Raw genomic sequence first — 13,658 nt, 5'->3', positions numbered from 1 at the left:
AGGTACAGAGTTGCATATGTTTGTCATATTTAATAATACTGCCTATTAAAATAATTATCTTTCATTTTATATTGTTAGGTAGTTAGAGTATGAAAAAGGGGTCCAGAATAGTGGTGGATAAAAGACAAAAAGGGGAAAAAAATCCACAAAAATAGAACAAAGGAAGGTCTGAGGATCTGATTGAGGACCTCAGGTAAAACACACAGCACTCCTGGCTAACCCAATTTGTATAGGGCAGGCCCAGGGGTAGAATAAAAACATATAAAAAGAGGGGCCAAAACTGGGCAGGGGTCTCTCTTCTCTTCGTGTCTTTTGGGTCGGCATACCTTCATGCATTGAGAATGCATTTTCCTTTACTTTCTAAATAAAACTGAGCTGTAACATGGAGCTGTAATACTGGTCCCTCCGAGAGCTGTAACGCTGGTCTGTCCGTCGCTTTAAATTTTTGTTGCAACTGAACCAAGGAAATTACAAACTCCCCTGACATCTATGGTGCAGTTTCTCAGATTTAACCTGGCTGAAACAACTTTGGCGCAGTCCCCTCAAGGAGGAGGCCAAGCACAGCAAAAGCCCAACTCAGAGAAAGCTCCCACAGTGCAAGCTGAACGCTAAGAAAACCCAGCGCAGGGGAAATGACAAGAAGTTCAGCATGTTGGAAACTGGGATAGTGAAAAATATGCTCAGCAGAAAGCTCGCGCAGCTCAGTCTCAGATTCCAGAAGTCTCAGATTCCGATTAAGGTAAGAGGTCCTTGCTCCTATGGCTGGAAGGACATATGCCTAACAAAATCTTAATTCCTTTACAATCCCTTGTTTCCTTGACCACCCCCCCCCCAAGGTGAATGGGCAAGTGGCACTGGGTGCAATGAGGGACTCTGGCAGGGGCTACTCCCCAGCATGTCTTAAGGCTCTACTATCCTCTGCACACTAGTAGCTGTTACCGCAGCAGGTAGGGGCTCTTCTGTCCTTAATCTTCTTTGTCCCAAGGATCAGGGCAATGAAAACTGTGAACACGGGTCAAGTATTTAGCAGATTTTCCAGCAATTTATGAAGAGGACTACTCAGCACATTTTTTTCCACTGCTTTTTTCCTCCTGTCCTTAAGCTCCTTTCTCCCAGGAATTGAGCCAGGCCAAAACCCATGGTGCCTGGCTTCAGTACCTAATAAAGCTCAGGCTCTCATGTCTCATTGCAACAATTCAGTTAGAGACACAGTGATAGGTAAGAGGTGGATTTGTTCGGATTCAGAGAGAAGCATACTCCGCAGGGTGTGGGCCATCACAGAGGGCAAGTGCTGTGGCCATGGAACAGTGGTATGGCTAGTTTTTTTGAGCTGAGTGAATTCATATGCTAATGAGTGGGAGGGTCATCTGAAATGTCGGGGAACCACCCACTCCTCTGTCTTTTGACAGTGGCTTGGAACTGTCCTGCCACCTCTGGGTGTGTCATTAAGGTTGCAGATTGGAGATCAAGGTTTAGTTTAATTTAACTTGTCATCTTGAAACCCTCTGATTTTAATTGGTTTACATTATGCCCTTGGGCTATGCCATTCTTTCAAAAGTTGTGCCCTGCTCCCTTCCCTCCTGTTTCATGATCTTTTTCTGCGCCCCATCTTGGGCCACAATGTTGCCTTTACAAACTTCTGGAGGAACAACCAGAAAATAGCTGACCCTTGGGAGGGAAATACTGTATAATATCCAATCCCTCTAGATATTCAGGCCTTCATCTTCCATGTTTCCTACAACATATGCAACACCAGCTTCTCTCAGTGAACCCACTAGGGAGGGTGACAGGCACACAATACCTGCTACAAGTCCATCTGTTGGCATCCCTTCAAGGGCAATTGGGCTTTCAGGAATAACGGTTGCCACTTTGGGAGTTATCCCTGCAGGCTGTTTGAGCCCAAACCCTTACCACCCTTCTCCTAAAGTTACAAGCATACCCCCGGATAAAATATCAACTCTACTTTTGTGGAACATCTGGTCTGTTGACTCTTATGAATTTATTCTTAAGCCAATTACTAACTCCTACAACCAGGACTCTGCCCCTTAGAGGCAACATTGCTCCACCAGTTTATTATTAAGATACACTTAATACCCCTAACAGGACCAGATAACCCACTCCATTGTCATTACTTCTGTTATTACCTAAAGTGGGTCTATGACAATGACATGTTTACCATTGGAGACACCCTAACCTGCTTTTATGGAGGACTATGACCTGCCTCTTGAGAAACCTGTATGCAGGTCAGGAAGCAACAGTTAGAACTGGACATGGAACAACAGACTGGTTCCAAATAGGGAAAGGAGTACGTCAAGGTTGTATATTGTCACCCTGCTTATTTACCTTACATGCAGAGTACATCATGAGGAATGCTGGGCTGGAAGAAGCACAAGCTGGAATCAAGATTGCCGGGAGAAATATCAATAACCTCAGATATGCAGATGACACCACCCTTATGGCAGAAAGTGAAGAGGAACTCAAAGGCCTCTTGATGAAAGTGAAAGAGGAGAGTGAAAAGGTTGTCTTGAACGTCAACATTCAGAAAACGAAGATCATGGCATCTGGTCCCACCACTTCATGGGAAATAGATGGGGAAACAGTAGAAACAGTGTCAGACTTAATTTTTGGGGGCTCCAAAATCACTGCAGATGCTGATTGCAGCCATGAAATTAAAAGACACTAACTCCTTGGAAGGAAAGTTATGACCAACCTAGATAGCATATTAAAAAGCAGAGACATTACTTTGCCAACCAAGGTGCATCTAGTCAAAGCTATGGTTTTTCCCGCGGTCATGTATGGATATGAGAGTTGGACTGTGAAGAAAGCTGATCGCCGAAGATTTGATGCTTTTGAACTGTGGTGCTGGAGAAGACTCTTGAGAGTTCCTTGGACTGTGAGTAGAGCAAACCAGTCCATTCTAAAGGAGATCGATCCTGGGTGTTCATTGGAAGGACTGATGCTAAAGCTGAAACTCCAATACTTTGGCCACCATATGCAACGAGTTGACTCACTGGAAAAGAGTCTGATGCTAGGAGGGATTGGGGGTGGGAGGAGACAGGGATGACAGAGAATAAGATGGCTGGATGGCATCACCGACTCAATGGACATGAGTTTGAATGAACTCCGGGAGTTGGTGATGGACAGGGAGGCCTGATTTGCTGTGATTCATGGGGTCACAAAGAGCTGGACACGACTGAGTGACTAAACTGAACTGAACTGGGGGAGGAAAAGCTTTTGACTGTGTGGATCACAATAAACTGTGGAACATTCTGAAAGATGGGAATACCAGACCACCTGACCTGCCTCTTGAGAAACCTGTATGCAGTTCAGAAAGCGACAGTTAGAACTGGACATGGAACAACAGACTGGTTCCAAATAGGAAAAGGAGTACATCAAGGTTGTATATTGTCACCCTGATTATTTAACTTACATGCAGAGTACATCATGAGGAACACTGGGCTGGAAGAAGCACAAGCTGGAATCAAGATTGCTGGCAGAAATATCAATAACCTCAGATATGCAGATGACACCATCCTTATGGCAGAAAGTGAAGAGGAACTCAAAAGCTTCTTGATGAAATTGAAAGAGGAGAGTGAAAAGGTTGGCTTGAAGCTCAACATTCAGAAAACAAAGATCATGGCATCTGGTCCCATCATTTCCTGGCAAATAGATGGGGAAACATTAGAAACAGTTTCAGACTTTATTTTTTTGGGCTCAAAATCACTGCAGATACTGATTGCAGCCATGAAATTAAAAGACGCTTACTCCTTGGAAGGAAAGTTATGACCAACCTAGATAGCATATTAAAAAGCAGAGACATTACTTTGCCAGCAAAGGTCCATCTAGTCAAGGCTATGGTTTTTCCCGTGGTCATGTATGGATGTGAGAGTTGGACTGTGAAGAAAGCTGATCGTTGAAGAATTGATGCTTTTGAACTGTGGTGCTGGAGAAGACTCTTGAGAGTTCCTTGGACTGCAAGGAGATCCAACCAGTCAATTCTAGAGAAGATCAATCCTGGGTGTTCATTGGAAGGACTGATGCTGAAACTGAAACTCCAATACTTTGGCCACCACATGCGACGAGTTGAATCACTGGAAAAGGCTGGGAGAGAATGGGGGCTGGAGGAGAAGGGGACAGCAGAGAATGAAATGGCTGGATGGCATCACCAGCTCGATGGACGTGAGTTTGAGTGAACTCCGGGAGTTGGTGATGGACAGGGAGGCCTGGCATGCTGTGATTCATGGGGTTGCAGAGAGTCAGACACGACTGAGTGACTGAACTGAACTGAACTGAGGGGAGGAATCAGTGACTTACATTCTCTTTTAGCAGTAAGAGGATGAGGCTTATGGCTGCTTCACCACATTCCCAGTCTCAGGACACAGACTTGGATTTTTTTACGTCATGATATCTACTCCCATCTTGGTGAACAAACTGAAAATGAGTTAAAATTACAACCCCTTAATCCTATCCAGCGCTGATCATGCTGGAGATCTTGGGGATGCCCAACTCCAGTTCGAGGGTCCCAGAAAGTCAATCTGCCTCGAACAGCCTAGGGATCTGGTCCTCAAAATGTTGTCAGGCCTCAACCTGCTCAGGAATCCACCAGTCCAGGGGTCCCAGGAGGTGGACATGCCTGAATCTGCCCATGGACCCAGTTATCAGGAGGCTGACCTGCCTCAACCTGCCCAGGGATTCGATCTCCAGGAGGCTGTCATGCCTCAGCTTGCCTGGGGATCTGCACCCTGATCCGAGGACACCTGGCTCTCAGGTTGCAACAGTACTGGGTAGGATAAACTTCAAAAAGACTCATCCTTAAGGAAGTCCACCTATAGAAATTGAAGGAGGCCTATTAGCTTTTTTGTTGTTGTTGTTTACCTTTTCTTCCATGTCATCACTGTCTTTCAGATGGGAAATAACCAATCCACTTCCTGGCAGATTCCTTTGAGATACATCCTTGATAAGTGGAAGCTGTTTGATCCTCTAAATCTAAGGAGAAATCACTTAAATATTTTTTGTGCCACTGTCTGGCCATGGTATCCTCTGGGGAAGATGGAATACTGTACTGAGGATGGGAGTTTAAATTACAATACCATCTTGTAGATAGACTCATTCTGCAAAAGACAAGGGATATGGACAGAGATCCCCTATGTCCAAATTTTCTTCTGCCTAAGAGATAAGAAGGAACTCTGTCTTAAGTATGGGATTGTTGTATGCCCTAGAAGTGAGCCTACTAGGCAATTGTACTAGGCACAGACAACCAAGAAAAGGAACCCCCACCCCCACCCCGTGAAGGCCCACCTTCCACAACTCCCGAGTTGCCTGATGCTCCTTCCTTGTATCCAAGTGTGCCCCCATATCTGGGAGCACTCCCTCCACAAAACCAACTCGAGTATGTCCCTTAGTTGAAACTGGAGGAGAATTAGGACCAACCCGGGTCTGTAAGCCCTTCTCCCTCTTAGAACTAAGATAGATCAGACAAGACCTTGGAAGCTATACAGATGACCCAGGCAAATATATAGATATATTCCAACACATTATTTTGACCTTTGACTTGATGTGGAAGAACATCATGGTCATATTTAGTCAAACTTTATCTGACCCTAAGCATGCTATGTCTTGAAGGAAGCCTGAAGGTTTGCTACAGGGCTTCACATATCAAGTGATAAATACCCCTTAGGGGAAACTGCAGTCACCTCCTCAGACCTTAATTGGAATTATAATGACCCTGAGAACTTCTGGGAAAGAGATCTTTTTGTGATCTGTGTGAAGGCAGGACTGAAAGCAGCCAAGCAAAAGTAATCAACAATGCCCAGGTCTCAGCAATTACTCAGGAGCCCAACAAGAACCCCATTGCCTTTCTGGAAAGACTAAAAGAGGCCCTCCAAAAGATTACCAATCTAGACTTAGACTCTTACAAGGGACAGGTGACTTTAAAGGACAAATTCCTGTCACAATGTGCATCAGACATTGGGATAAAGTTACAACAGCTACAGCAAAAGGACCCTGCTGCCTCTAGATGAGATGGTCCAGACAGCCATCAATACCTTTTATAACAGAGAACAGGAGAGGGAGGCCAAGGCTTAGGTAAGGGAGAAAAGGAAAGAGATGAGGTATGCCCAGATGCTGGCCACCCTCCAGGGAAGCCCTGTGGCAATCTCCGTGTCCTTGAAGGACAAGGCATGAGGCAAATGCCTAATCTGTAGACAGGCAGGGCATTGGGCCAAAGAATGTCCAAACCATGACAAGTTTCCTAAAATGGCTTGCTACAAATGCCATCAATTGGGACATTGGCCAGCACTCTGCCCTCAGGACCCAAAAGCCTCAAGGTCAAGTGCCAAGCCTTCCCTCATGATGGTTCAACAGGACTGAAGTGGCCCACTCCAGCCAGCCTGCCTGTCACAGATAACCATGAGGGACTGGAAGTTCAATTGATCCCGCTGGACCCAAGGGTGCAATTGGATGTAGCAGGTAGGTCCGAGAATTTCTTGTTGACACAGGGGCTACCTACTCTGCCCTGACCTCCTACTCCTTCCAAACCTGTACCATTTTGGGTGCTACAGGAAAAACAACTACTAAAAGATTCACCCAAGCACTTCTTTGTTGCTGGGATGGACAAATATTTTACCACCAGTTTCTGGTGGTCCCTGAGTATCCTACTCCCTTATTGGGAAGAGATATACTCTCTAAACTGGGGACCACCCATGTGATGGGAAGCTTTCCAGCCCTTAGAGCCCTACAGCTTCTAGTTACTACTGAGGAACACATTACACCCTCTCCAATAAAGAGGGACCAAAAACTATGGGAGAACAAAATTAACCCCCAGGTGTGGGACAAGGGGACTCCTGGATGAGTCCACCAAACTGAAGCAGTCATCATTGTCCTCGAAGACTCCACTCGGTTTCCTAACTGGAAGCAATATCCCCTCAGAATAGAAGTTTTGGAAGGACTACAGTCTCTAATAAATAAATTCCTTGTCTGTGGGCTATTGTTCCTCACCAATTCACCGTGTAACACCCCGATCCTCCCTATAAAGAAAAAGGCTGGAATCTGATGAATGGTTCAAGATCTCTGGGTCATAAATGAAGCTGTAGTCCCCCTCCATCCCACAGTACCCAATCCCTATGTAATCTTGGGAGAAATCCCACCCATTGCCAAGGGTTTTACAGTCTTGGGTCTCAAAGATCCATTATTTTGCATACCATTGGCTAAAGAATCCCAATATCTTTTTGTCGTCGAGTGGGAGGCTCCAGGAGAAAAACACCAACATATGACTTGGACAGTATTATCTCAGGGGTTCAGAGATAGCTCCGACCTTTTTGAGCAGGCTTTTAGCTAGCATCGCCTAGATCTGGACCTGGGACCTAATGTGAAAATATTATAATACATAGATGACCTACTAATCTGCTCTCCAGATGAGAAAAATACCCAACATGCAATTCAGGTTCTAAACTTTTTGGCAGAGGGGGATATGAAGTCTCCCATGTTAAGGCACAGATGGTGGAGACAAAGGTCACTTACCTGGGAGTTCAGATTACCCACGGGTCCAAGAGGCTGTCCTCTGATCGAGTACAAGGAATCCTTCAGTTGTGCTCTCCCACAACTCAAAAATAATTGTGAGCTTTCCTGGGGCTAACTGGGTATCATAGAATCTGGATAACCAACTATGGCCTAATTGCCCAGCCCCTATATGAAAGCTTGAATGGATGGGGTGACTCAATCCCACTGATGTGGGGAACTCCTCAAAAGAAGGCAGAGGATACACTAAAACAAGTCTTAACTCAAGAACCTGCCTTAAGTTTTCCAGAACCAGAAAAAGCATTCCAACTTTATGTCCACAAAAAAAGTGGGAATAGGCTTGGGAGTGTTAACTCAAAGGTTGAGACCTGAGCCCCAGCCTGTAGCTTATTTATCCAAGAGGCTCGACCCAAACTCCAGAGGCTAGCCTCCCTGGCTTCGAAATCTTGCAGCTATTGCCACCGTGATAGAAGATGCTTTAAAACTCTCTTTGGGGGGCAAATTAACTATTTTTACCAGCCACCAAGTGAAACAACTCCTGAATGGGAGAGGCCATTTATGGATGTCTGATCAAAGGAGCCTCAGATATCAAGTAGTGCTGATGGAAAACCCAGGCTTCACTGTATCCCCAGCCACCCTGCTGCTACCCCCGAGGGCTCTCTCCCCTTTCACTCTTGTCTAGAAACCTTGGACCACTGGACAAAACCCTGAGAGGGATTGCCAGGAGATTCTCTGACCAATCCTGAGGAAATCTGGTACACTGATGGAAGCAGCTTTGTCTTGGATGGAAAAAGAAGAACGAGATATGCAGTAGTTTCCAATTTTGAGACTGTAGAGGCTAAACCTTTGCCACCAGGTACTTTAGCCCATTTAGCTGAGATCATAGCCCTGACTCGAACTTTAGAGCTGGGAAAGGGAAAAAGAGTAGCCATTTACACTGACTCCAAGTATGCCTTTCTGGTGCTACATGCACATGCTGCTATATGGAAAGAAACAGGTCACTTGACCACCCGAGGGTCCCCAATCAAATATGGTGATCAAATCCTTAGACTCTTGGAGGCAGTCTATCTGCCCACTGAGTTTTCAGTCTCCCACTGTAAAGGACACCAAAAAGGGAGCACAGAAATGGCACGAGGGAACGAAGCAGCTGATCAGGCAACTAAGATAGCAGCATTACAGAACAATGACCTAATAGGAGTTGCCACCTTAGGTCCACAAACTAGTTTGTCAGAAACTCCTTCCTATACCAAAGGTGAAACTCTTAAAGCTAAGAGTGAGGGCTTTCAAGAAGATGTTATGGGATGATTCCAAAAGGAGGGACTCCTTTTTCTGCCTGGGAACCTCCAATGGAAGTTGGTTAATTCCTTACATGCCACCAATCATTTAGGGGAGAAAGCCCTCCAAAGAGCACTAGAAAGGTCCTTTAGAGGAACAGGATTCCAAATGACTATAAGGCAAGTGGTCTCCTCTTGTCCCACTTACCAGTTAAATAACCCCCAAGGAGTTCAAAGACACCAACTGGTCCAGCTTATCCAATGACGTGGGACCTACTCAGGAGAGGACTGGCAGATGGAATTCACCCAGATGCAAGTTTCTCAAGGGTATAAATACGCATTTTCATGATAGATACATTCACAGGATGGATTTAAGGCTTTCCCACCTGGACTAAGAAGGCTTAGGAGGTGGTAAAAAAACAAAACAAAACAAAACACTGCTTTATGAAATCATTCCAAGACTTGGTCTGCCCAGATCATTAAAACGTGACAATGGGACATCATTTACTTCTAAAGTCACCCAAGGAGTCTCTAAAGCATTGGGCATTACTTATTATCTCCATTGTGCCTGGAAGGCCTCCAGGCCTCCTCAGTCTTCAGGAAAAGTATAAAGAGCCAACCAATTCTTAAAATCACCAATAAACAAGATAGTCCAGGAGAACTCCCTGGGATGGAAGGAGGCTTTACCAATAGGTCTCCTCTGCACCCGTATTGTTCCTAAGGAAGAGATTGGTCTTAGTCCTTATGAGCTATATGGGAGATCTTTTGTTTATGTCAATGACCTCTTCCTAGATTCAGAGTCTCAGACCCTCGTCTAATACCATGGCCATAGGGAAATTCCAACAGGGTATATGCTTGGGTATCAACCAGGACCCAAAATATTTGAAAGAGTCACCACTATATGCTCCAGGGAGTCAAGTCCTAATTAAAGTCTGGAAAGATGGGTCCCCAAAGGCTCAACTCCAGTCTACATGGAAGGGCCCCTACCCTGTAATACTTTCTACACCCTGCAGCAGTCAAGGACATGATTCCTGGATTCAGTACTCATGAATCAAACCATGGAAGAAAACAGAAGAGGACACTCAGTACACCTGTGAGCCCCTGGGAGATCTCAGATACCTATTCAGAACTACAAATGAGTGCCATTCTAATGAACACCCCAAAATTAAGTTTCTGGGGATAAGATTTCTCAGGACAGCTCTAAAGAGCCAACACAGCTTGGCAGGGGTGTATTCCAAAACAGGAGACAGATCTTCTGGTCCCTCTACAAGAAGGAACTTGAGCCATCTTGAATGAGACATGTTGTTTCTGGGTAAATACCTCCAGCTAAGTTAAAGAAAGTCTCACAGTCCTCAAGAAAAACATTCAGACCCCACAAGATCTCAGAGAATGAGTTGGAGAGTTCTCCAAGTGGCTACAATCTCTCTTTGGGGGATCCTCCTGGTGATGGAAAATTTGGAGTTGGCTAATAAGCAAATTTGGAAAACTCAGCAGTGGCCACAGGACTGGAAAAGGTCAGTCTTCATTACAATCCCAAAGAAAGGCAATGCCAAAGAATGCTCAAACTACCACACAATTGCATTCATCTCACACACTAGTAAAATCATGCTCAAAATCCTCCAAGCCAGGCTTTAGCAATATGTGAACCGTGAACTTCCAGATGTTCAAGCAGGTTTTAGAAAAGGCAGAGGCACCAGAGATCAAATTGCCAACATCTGCTGGATCATGGAGAAAGCAAGAGAGTTCCAGAAAAACATCTATTTCTGCTTCATTGACTATGCCAAGCCTTTGACAGTGTGAATCATAATAAACTGTGGAGAATTCTGAAAGAGATGGGAATACCAGACCACCTGACCTGCCTCTTGAGAAACCTGTATACAGGTCAGGAAGCAACAGTTAGAACTGGACATGGAACAACAGACTGGTTCCAAATAGGAAAAGGAGTACATCAAGGTTGTATATTGTCACCCTGCTTATTTAACTTATATGCAGAGTACATCATGAGGAACGCTGGGCTGGAAGAAGCACAAGCTGGAATCAAGATTGCTGGGAGAAATATCAATAACCTCAGATATGCAGATGACACCACCCTTATGGCAGAAAGTGAAGAGGAACTCAAAAGCCTCTTGATGAAAGTGAAAGAGGAGAGTGAAAAGGTTGGCTTGAAGCTCAACATTCAGAAAACAAAGATCATGGCATCTGGTCCCATCACTTCATGGGAAATAGATGGGGAAACAGTGGAAACAGTGTCAGACTTTATTTTTTTGGTCTCCAAAATCACTGCAGATGCTGATTGCAGCCATGAAATTAAAAGACGCTTACTCCTTGGAAGGAAAGTTATGACCAACCTAGACAGCATATTAAAAAGCAGAGACATTACTTTGCCAACCAAGGTCCATCTAGTCAAGGCTATGGTTTTTCCCGTGGTCATGTATGGATATGAGAGTTGGACTGTGAAGAAAGCTGATTGCCGAAGAATTGATGCTTTTGAACTGTGGTGCTGGAGAAGACTCTTGAGAGTCCCTTGGACTGCAGGGAGATCCAACCAGTCCATTCTAGAGGAGATCAATCCTGGGTGTTCATTGGAAGGACTGATGCTGAAGCTGAAACTCTAATACTCTGGCCACCTCATGCAAAGAGTTGACTCACTGGAAAAGACTCTGATGCTGGGAGGGATTGGGGACGGGAGGAGAAGGGGACGGCAGAGATTGAGATGGCTGGATGGCATCACGGACTCGATGGGCATGAGTTTGAGTGAACTCTGGGAGTTGGTGATGGACAGGGAGGCCTGGCGTGCTGTGATTCGTGGGGTTGCAAAAAGTCGGACACGACTGAGCGACTGAACTGAACTGAACTGAACTGAATGCCCCTACTAGTCCCTGTCATCACCAGATTGATGCTGCTTGTGATTGCTCCATGTATTATCAATTGTCTAAACCATTTTCTCTCAGGTCAACAAGCTATAGCATGCAGTGACAGATCAACAAGGACATATAAAAGTATAGCTGACCACAGAAAATATACTCACCCTCAGATGGACACTGGGATAAGGAGTCTGAGCCTTGAGGGGGAGGGGGAGGCCCAATGCCCCTCACCATCCCAGGTCAGCAGGAAGTAACCAGAGAGACTTTGGCCTGCCTATTCCCAAAGAACTGGACTTCCTATCTCTTGAGTGGGGAATGTTAGGTAGTTAGAATAGGAAGAAGGAGTCCAGAATGGTGGTGGCTAAAAGACTAGGAAGGGAAAAGTCCACAAAAAAAGAACAAAGGAAGGTCTGAGGACTGGAGTGAGGACCTCAGGAAAGCAAACAGCACTCCTGGCTGGCCCAATTTGTACAGGGCAAGCCCAGAGCGGGAGAAAAAGCTTTCAGAAAGAGGAGCCAAAACTCAGCCGGGGGCCTCTCTCCTCTTCGTGTCTTTTGGGTTGGCATTCTCTCATGCCTCGAGAATGTATTTTCTTTTACTTTCTAAATAAAACTGAGCTGTAACATGGAAGCTATAACACTAGTCCATCTGAGAGCTGTAACCCTGGTCCGTCCTAGGGCTGTAACAATGGTCTGTCTGTTGCTTCAAATTTTTGTTGTGACAAGACAGAACCAAGGAAATTACAAACTCCCCCGACAATATGAATTATAAAGAATTGATTAAGAAACCGAATGGAAAACCCAAATTTGAAGAAAAAATGGGGCACACATTGCTCGTGTGAGTATAAAATTGTTAATAAATTTGGGGAAAAACGTTTTGCTCTTTCTAATTAAATGCTATACTTAAGGCTATTCCATCACCCAGAAACCTCACTTTTAAGTATGCACTTAAAAGAAATGAGTGCACAAAACCATAAATATGTTCCCAAGGACTTTCTTCATAAAAATAATTCAAAACAAGCTAAATATGGAAGGAGTAAGGAAAACAAATATGGTATCTTCATACAGTAAAATATTACCAACCACAAAATATCATTCTTCCAAATATCACACTATGGCACAAAATGAATTATGCACAAATGTGGATAAATGTCTAAACATTAAATTGAGAAAAAGTACAAATTATACATTTCTATATATGTTTTGAGGCTTGCCAGGTGGTACTAGTGCTAAAGAACTTGACTGCCGATGCGGGAGACATTAAGAGTCCTAGTTCAATCCCTAGGTCCAGAAGATACTCTGGAGGAAGGCAAGGCAACTCACTCCAGTATTCTTGCCTGGAGAATCCCATGGTCAGAGGAGCCTGGCAGGCTGCCATCCATGGGGTCGCACAAGAGGTGGAGTTCACTGAAGCAATTTAGCATGAACACATCCTACAGCATGGATCATTGTTATACATGTACAACATTCATTGAATTGTGCCCTTAACTTTTTTGCATTTTAGGCTTGGTAATAACACCTCAAAAATAAAAATAACATTTTTATAGTATTTTGACATTTTGGAAAATGTTTGTCAAATGCTTTCAGGGAAGCATGCTTATTGCGCCTTTGTGAGCATAGTGTATAGCTGTTCTTCCTTATGGAGCAGTGGAGGTAATAAAGTTTTATGTGTGTTTCTTGCATGATTTTTCTGGGATGTTGAGTGTTTATTGCTAATGGAATTTTTCTTTGTACCGAATTTATGTTTGGATTATAACTAAAATAGGTTTTTAAAGTCATTGATTTCAAGAAATTTGCCATGAATTATTTTTGTTTGGTATATCTGCCTGGGGACAGTCAGACTTCAATCTGACAAACTTTATCTTTGGGACTTTCTGTCATGCATTTGCAAAAAAAAAAAAAAAATTAAATTATATAGTAAGACTTCTCAACCAGACAGAACAAATATTTCCAGGGGCAAGTCATACCTAGTTTATCAGTAACTGAAAAAGAACATGGAGTGACAG

This window comes from Moschus berezovskii, chromosome 18 (genome assembly GCF_049115385.1).
Source record: "Moschus berezovskii isolate FMDL1 chromosome 18, NW_MosBer_1.0, whole genome shotgun sequence".
Lineage (NCBI taxonomy): Eukaryota > Metazoa > Chordata > Mammalia > Artiodactyla > Moschidae > Moschus > Moschus berezovskii.
The sequence above is the reverse complement of the archived record's forward strand: the minus strand, read 5'-3'. Positions refer to the sequence as shown.